At 40.7% G+C, this 8,090-nt stretch overlaps 1 pseudogene; it reads left to right on the forward strand.

Annotated features, from left to right (window-relative positions):
- Positions 1-2,050: 2,050 nt before the first annotated feature.
- On the forward strand, positions 2,051-3,694 carry LOC103747675 (annotated as a pseudogene).
- The last annotated feature ends 4,396 nt before the right edge of the window (positions 3,695-8,090 follow it).

Genomic DNA, 8,090 nt, shown 5'->3' on the forward strand with positions numbered 1-8,090 from the left:
CCCACACCCTAGTATAATTCCTGACAGACTTAAGCCTGGCTACATCCTAGAACGTAGTCAGAGCTGGAGAATGAAACAAGTGACTATTAAACAGGCAGCCTATGAAACAAGTTGCATAGAACTAGACACAGAAGCCATAAGAGTTGGAACCAAGCAGGGCTGTGGCAATGGGGGTGGGAGGACATTTCTAGGCATCAGGCAAAATAAAGGATGTTGAAATTGATAGGAGAGGAGTCAGGAGTGACATCATGGCCCCAGAGACAGAAACTGGCTTGATGGAAATATTGACTGAGGTGAGAATGTAATGAAAAATGTGGTTGTGTTATAAAAATCTGTAGTTCATCATTAGATATTGTGTTTTGTATCTGTGAGACAACTGGATGGGTGATGTCCTAAAAGTAATTCAGTATGGGTTCTAGGGTGCAATAACAGGATCTAAGGTTGGAGGTCAAAGGGATCCTTGTTGCCCAAGAGGAAGGAGGGGTAATAATGCAGCTAGGCTGGACCAAGGGAGCACAATCTACAGGGAAGAACTTTGCTAACTTTTAAGAGTCTGAGGAGATAGTTTAGGCAATTGGAGAAAAAAAAAAGTTGTATGACATCACAGAAACTAAGATAACAGAAGATGTTAGGATGGGGTCATATATAAAAGCTGCAGGTTAGAAAAGGAATGCATGTCAAATTTCTGTGTATTACCCATAAGATCACCACTGGGTGCAGTCTGACTTTGCTGAGTTGCAAGGTGAATGGGACTATTAGGATGGAAATAAATTAGGGTTTATAATTTAAGAGTATTGTGTGTGAAGAAAAAGGAAAGACAGGAACATCATTTAAGGTAGTGAGAGAGCCAGAAAAGTATTTCTGAGAAGCTCCAGCATCTGACATTATAGAACAAGTGAATTGAAAAGTTTTCTTGCCAGAAAGTGAGTATCAATGCTGATGGAAAGGATTACCATTTCCTGGTAGTGGACCAAAGATGCAAAGCAGAGACTGGAGTGTGCCACTCTGATGACAGATGGTTGAGTGAGAGCAGGATGAATCCGGGGCTCTGGTTGAGATGCTACTGTCCTTTACCCTTAGCTCTTCCAGTTTAGTAGTGTCCAGTGGGACACAGGACAAGGGCAGCAGTCCCTGACAGCAGCAGCCTCCATGCCACAGTGATCAGTCCTGGTATCTCAGTATCCTCATTAAGTTATGGGCTAGGTCTGGACAGCCAGCTGGATGCTGTGCTCCTGTCTGTGGCAAAAAGCAAACTGTTACAAACTGGTACATTAGCTTTAGAGAATTGAAGTAGACTTTCATGGCTCTATAAGCTCTCTGTATAGCAGAGTGACTGGCTGATAGGTCCACACTACCATGTATTCTCCGGCTTACACAGAGCGCGCACACACACACACACACACACACACACACACACACACGACTTAGAGCCCAGCAGAAGTGGAACTGTGGTTGATATAGTTTCAACATGCCCGCTTCTCTACACAAAACCTTCAAGGGTGTCACTCCTAGGGCTAGAGGCTCTCTGAACACAACTTACTATAGCCTATGTTTAGTTGAATGTGACGATGTAATGAGAAGAGGCTCATTCCTCAGTTCACCCATCCTGAAAAATTAAAAATGATAGAGATAAAACAAACATAGAGGAAAGCACTGAAAGGATCAGCAAACATGTGGGTGTATGTGATAGTAGATCTATAGCAGGGAGGTGGGGAAGAGAGAAGGTAAATGAACAATGGTAAAACGGCCCAAACATTTTTCCCTTACTCTGCTCTATCTCCATCCTGTACACAGTTCCCAAGTTTTACAGCTTGTCCACTCGTAGTTTTTCTTTTAAACTCAAAGAAAATCTCCTCAAGCTCCTCCCCCAAAAGGTTGACATTCAAGAATGTAGGAAAAATGTTGAAAACAAAAGAAAAAATGTTCACCACATATATGATGCAAACATATTTTATAATACTTAGTCTGGAAACAACCAAGTTCAGTCAGAATGAAAAGGGACAAATCGAAGGATGTTTTGGCTTATCAAGGGAGGTCAGGGGTCAGAACCATGGAGAGGGCTAAGCTCATCAGTTCAGGGGTGAAGGTCAGAGACACCAGGAGAGCTAAGCTCATCAGTTTAGAGGGAAAGGTGATATACATGCTGATGAGGCCTAGGGAATAGTCACTGGGTAATGTCCTTAGGGAGACAGGCCATGGAGAGCCTGCTGTGTCTGGAATGTGCTTTCAGTATAAATTGCTGGCCTCATGAACAGCTGGATCCAGTCTACTTATAGCTCTTTGTCTGCCCCAGCCACATGGATCTTTATTGACATCTTTTGGCTGGTGTGACTCCTGCTGGTTTCTCTGATTTTGGAATTTCAGTTTGCCTGTTGGATATACTGGCGCTCAAGCGTCACTGAGGCTTGGGGCTGGAGAGATGGCTCAGCAGCTAAGAGCAACAACTGCTCTTGCAGAGGACCCAAGTTCAATCCCAGCACCCACATGGTGGCTAACAACCATCTGTAACTCCAGTTCCAAGGGATCTGATGCCCTTTTCTCACCTCCACTGGCCTTGCACGACTTGGGTGCACCTACCTACATGCTGGCAATACACTCACACATGTAAAATAAAGATAATAAATAAAATATTTTAAAAATATACCAGAGGCTTTAATTAACTGGTGCATTGACTTAACATTGTTGTAGCTCTCAAAGTGGCTGGCATTTAAGTGGGATTTGTGTGTATATGTGCATGTGTGTATGTGATATTTTACTATAATAGCGCTTTTACCAATAAATGTGAGAAAGAGCATTGCATAATTCTTTTGAGGCTCTTTTTGATCATGCATGTCTATCCTATTTTATTATTTTATTTTATTTTAGTATTTGAGTGTTTTGTCTGCATGTGAGTGCACCCATGAGTACAATTCCTACGGAAGCCAGAAGAGGGCATCAGATTCCCTGGAACTGCAGTTCTGGATGATTGTTAGCCACTATGTGTGTATTGGGAACCAAACCCATGTTCTCTGTAAGAATAGCCAGTGCTCTTAACCACTGAGACCCCAATGAGGTTTTTTTCAAACCAGATCAAAACATCATTAAAATGGAAACAGAGACACATCTACTGTAAGGATAAAGACAATTCTCAACAATCAGACTATTGACATTCCAGAAAATGTTAACATCACCCTAAGGGACATACAGTTATTATGAAGGGTCCCAGAGGAAGCCTCTGCAGGGAATCCATCCACATCAATGTAGAACTCAGTCTATTTGGAAAGGAAAATAAGGGGTGCGAGTTGATAAATGGTACAAAAAAAACAGAAAGGAACTGGTCACTATGTAAACCATCTGTAGCCACATCTAGAACATGATCAAAGGTGTTATACTGGGATTCCATTACAAGATGATGTCTGTGTATGCTCACTTCCCCGTTAATGTCATTATTCAGGAGAATGGGTCTCTAGTTGAAATCTGAAATTTCTTGTGTTAAAAATGTATCTTCAGGGTTCAGATGAAGAAAGGTGTTGCTTGTTCTGTTTCTCAAGCCCAGAAGGATGAATTAATCCCTGAAGAGAATGATATTGAACTTGTTACAAATTTAGCAGCTTTGATTCAGCAAGCCATAACACTTAAAAACAAGACTATCAGAAAATTTGGGGATGGTGTCAATGTTTCTGAAAAAGGAACAGTGCATCAGGTTGATGAGTAAGATCTCTGTTTCCAGCTCCAGACACAAGACCTGGATTATTGGAAGGATTTGGGACCTCTTTTGGCACAATAAAAAACTTCTATTGGTCTGTGTGTGTATCTTCGTGCTGCAGGATCCATGACACCATAATGTAATTATCGCCTCATTCAATATGACAGCCACTTAATTTAGTAACAATGGCTTCCTCACCCACTTTTATTTATGGAATTAGATATTTGGGCAAATTAATTCCTGTGCTTATCAAATAAATTAAATTTGGTCAGCATTATCGGTGCTTTTTTAAAAATTCTACCCATGCACATCTTTCACTAAATGCCACTCAATGTTAAAAGCAATTTTTCTCCAGGTTAAAAGTACTGTAAAACAATATTTTAAAAATACAACAACTGGGGCTAGAGAGATGGCTCAGCAGTTAAGAACACTGACTGTTTTTGCAGAAGACCTGAGTTCGAATCCCAGCACTGAGATGGCAACTAACAACCATCTGTAACTCCAGTTCCAGGGGATCTAACAGCCTCTTCTGTCCTCCGTGGGCATTGCATGACACAGGTGCACTTACCTATATGCAGGCAATACACGCATAAAAATATTAAAAAAAATATTTTTAAAAAATACAACATTTAAATATTTTTGTGATGGCTAATATTGCCAATTGGCAGAATTTAGAATCATCTAGGTGGTAAACCTCCTTTGGCCATGTCTGTGAGGGAGTCTCTGGTTAGGTTAAGTGAGGTAGAAAGACCACTCCAAATGCACCTGGTTCCATCCCATGGGATGGGGGCCCTGGACTGGATCAAAACGAGAAAGGGAGCTGAGCACCAGCAGTCATCTCTCTCTGCTTCCTGACTGCAGATGTAACATGACCAGCTGCCTCACACTCCTGCCCCTGTGCCTTCCCCACTGTGATGGACTGTACCCTTGAACTGTAAGCCAAAGTAAGCACTTATTTCCTTAAGTTTCTTTTGCCAGGTATTTTGCTGTAGCAACTAGGAAATTGATATATAAGTCAGTGTTTCTGAAACCTTCCTAGGTATCTTTCTCCACTGTTCTGTATTGGTTGATGAATTATCTGTTCATTCCCAATTTGATGTTCTTCATTCCTGAATATGAATTTTTCTTTGCTTTTGTTTTTGTTTTTTTGAGAAATGGTCTCACTATGTAGCCCCAGGTGACCCAGAACTCACTAATTAGACCCCCCCCCAGGCTGGTTTTGATCTCCCAAATATTCCCCGTGCCGCTACCACCCTAGTGTTGGGATTAAAGGAGTGTATCACCACACCAGGCTCTGAATGTTAATTTAAGGGAGTCTTGAGGGATTTTTTTTTCATATAAACCAAAACAAGGGAGAGAAAAGGACACAGCATTCCTCTGAGGATGCCTTTTCATGGGCTCTAGTTGAAGGGGGTGGTTCCCAACACATGCTTCATGTCTTTCACAGAGAAAGGTTCTGTCCCTGAAAACTCAAAATAACAGAAAAAGAGCATGATGTAAGAATAAGGAAATGTGTATAAACTTTGGGTTTTAGTTGGTTATGCTTTGTCATTGGCTTAACGTCTGTGGCAACTGCAGCACACCAAATTGTTAATAATAGGAAAGCTGGGCACACCAGAAGGGACTGATATTTTCATATTTTTTGGAAATCTAAAGTTATTCTAAAATGAAGAGTTTGTCAAGGACACCAGGTCTCACACAGCAGTGGCTTCTGTTATGCACATAACTGGCTTTGACAATGGAGGTCATGGTCTTCAGTGAAAAGAAAAATGGTGGTTAGTTGCATGGAGCATTGAGACCCTAAGGCCTGGGGTGGGTTTGAGCACATGCTGATGGTTGATGAACTGAGGTAATAGCTCTGAGGTGGCCAGTGGGTCAGTGTCACTTAAGCCTGGCCCTGGGCCATTAGTAAGGACACCACTTTATATCTGCCCATCCTTTCTGTTTGGTGATAAGCTGGTATGCAACAGTGGAGTTAAAAATGTTACAGAATAAATGAACTAAAATAAGAGCAATGCATACCTAAGTAGAGCCACCCCAGGAAAATCAGCCAGCAGGTACTGCCATAATTTCAGGAAAGCACCCAGTGGTGGGTCTTTTTCTTTCTTTTTTCCCACACTTGAGGGGTTCATAGACACAGACTCAGTTTCCTCCAATGCTGAGCACCTCTTTCTTAGCCATGTCTACTATAGAGTTGTATTAAATCTGGACAATGTTCAGTATTCTCATTCTTGCACTATTAATGCAAAGCAAATTTCCTTACAGTAGACTGAAAGTATTTTCATTTAGAATAATGCTTAATAGAAGAATGTTTTAACATATTTGAATAAGAAGCTGCATGGGCAATATTAAGGGACTGGAAATGGAACCAGACCTGACTGCACTCTCTGCCAAAGCTGACCACACCTTGTGGCCCAGGGAGGACTGTGAGTTGACTGGGGTGAACTTGGAACATTTGTCACTCTAAGCTCAGAGCACTGTCCAGCCCAAAGTCCCCATCATAATGTCAACTCATTTCATATTTATTAAGCACAATGCACTCCATATCTCAGAATACCATTTCTATTTATGCACAGTTAGATGCTACACTTGAAAGCAGACACTATGAAATTTCCAATAAGCACACCCCACCAAGCTTGGTCCTGGACTTATAAATTGTTTGGTATGTGTCACTCTGTGGGAAGGATAGACGTGCTCGGCTTCAGAAGGTCAAAACTGCAATGCTGATGTCATCAAATCTGAGAGCGTTTACATCCTGTGTGAAATCCCAGCCATGCCTGCCCCTCAGCTCCTGTGAACTGTCATCTCAAGCACTAGGCAAACTCACCCCACATTGAGCACCTCCAGGCAGAGAAAAGTCTGCCCACACCACCATGCTCAGACATTCTTCCCAGGCAGGGTCTTGGGGTCCAGGGAAACCTGGAATATTGCTTCTCATTTCTAATTTGCCTTTCAGAGAGAGTGAAAGATCAGGACCAGGACCGCAGGACAGAAAGGACTCGGGCACTGTTTCAGATGTCATTCCCCGTTCCCCATTTAAATAATTGCCTTTTCTTTCCACCAAAGGTTGTTTGGTTGGTTGGTTTGCTTTGTTTAGAGATAGGGTCTCACTGTGTAGCACAGGCTGGCCTGGAGCTTCTGATGGAAACAAGAATGGCCTTGAAATCAGAGATGTCTACTTGCCTCTGCCTCCTGAGTGCACCATCATGCTCAGCAAACAGAGTTGATTGAACACTCTTAGGTATCTATGTGTATCACAAACAATTGAAAAAAACTTTCTAAGCTCCTTGTGAACAAAGCCTTTTTTTTAGGATAATTCATATCTGTTACTAAACTTGTAAATTATTCATCTTTTGATTAATATGCTAATTAAGGATTTGCTGTTGAAAAGGTATAAATATCTTTCATTGCCTAAAGTAATTAGAATAAGTAATTGCTTAAACATTGTGATTCTGCTGTTAAATACTTCCTATGAGAAAAGGAAAGAAAAGGTACAGAAATATGTTTGATATAATTTCAACTGCTGAACCAAATGACAAATATCCTCTATTACTTATATCAATATACACATATGTATTGAGAGATTTCAATGTCTATTTTGTTTTTGGTGAATCATTTAGCTTTCATTTCACTAACAACCAGGAAGTTTAAGTTTTGTCCTCAAGTCTCCTTTTCCAAAAAAAAAGAGAAAGAAAATATAAATTAATTTATCATGTAATTGTATTTTAACAATTATATAATAATTATTTCTAAGTGTCTTTTTAAAATTTTATTATTTTTATATTTTTAAGTGTATGCATGTAGGTAAGTGCACCCGTATCGTGCAATGCCCATGGAGGTCAGAAGAGGCTGTCGGATCCCCTGGAACTTGAGTTATGGACAGTTGTTAGCTGCCATGTGGGTGCGGGGATTTGAACCCAAGTCTTCTGCAAGTACATTCAGTGTTCTTAATTGCTGAGCCATCTTTCCAACCCTTCTGAATTGCTTTTATCAGCAGATGTGTTTCAAGATGCTGAGGCCCAATTAGGTAAGGCTCATAAATGCATTAGCATGCATCCTGTAGGCCCCAGATAGTCCAGGAAAGTTATAAATGCATCCCTACACATTTGCAGATGACATCATGTTGCAATGTTAAAAGGTTGGACACCCCTGATAATGCTACCTATTTGTAAACCATTCTGGAACATTCCTATGCCCACTGATCATAGAATCCCACCTAATCCTTTAGGCACTAATGCTCAAACAATCCATCATGTCAATTTAAGTGTTAAAAAACTCTTTGGTGCATATTATAAGAATGTGTGCATTTATTTTTAAAATAAATCCATATATTATGCTAAATGGATGTTTTAAATTTTTATATGTGTATTTTGTTTGCTTGGATATAAGTATACTACTTGTGTGC

The sequence above is a fragment of the Nannospalax galili genome, unplaced genomic scaffold, assembly GCF_000622305.1.
Source record: "Nannospalax galili isolate Female #2095 unplaced genomic scaffold, S.galili_v1.0 scaffold100, whole genome shotgun sequence".
Taxonomy (NCBI): domain Eukaryota; kingdom Metazoa; phylum Chordata; class Mammalia; order Rodentia; family Spalacidae; genus Nannospalax; species Nannospalax galili.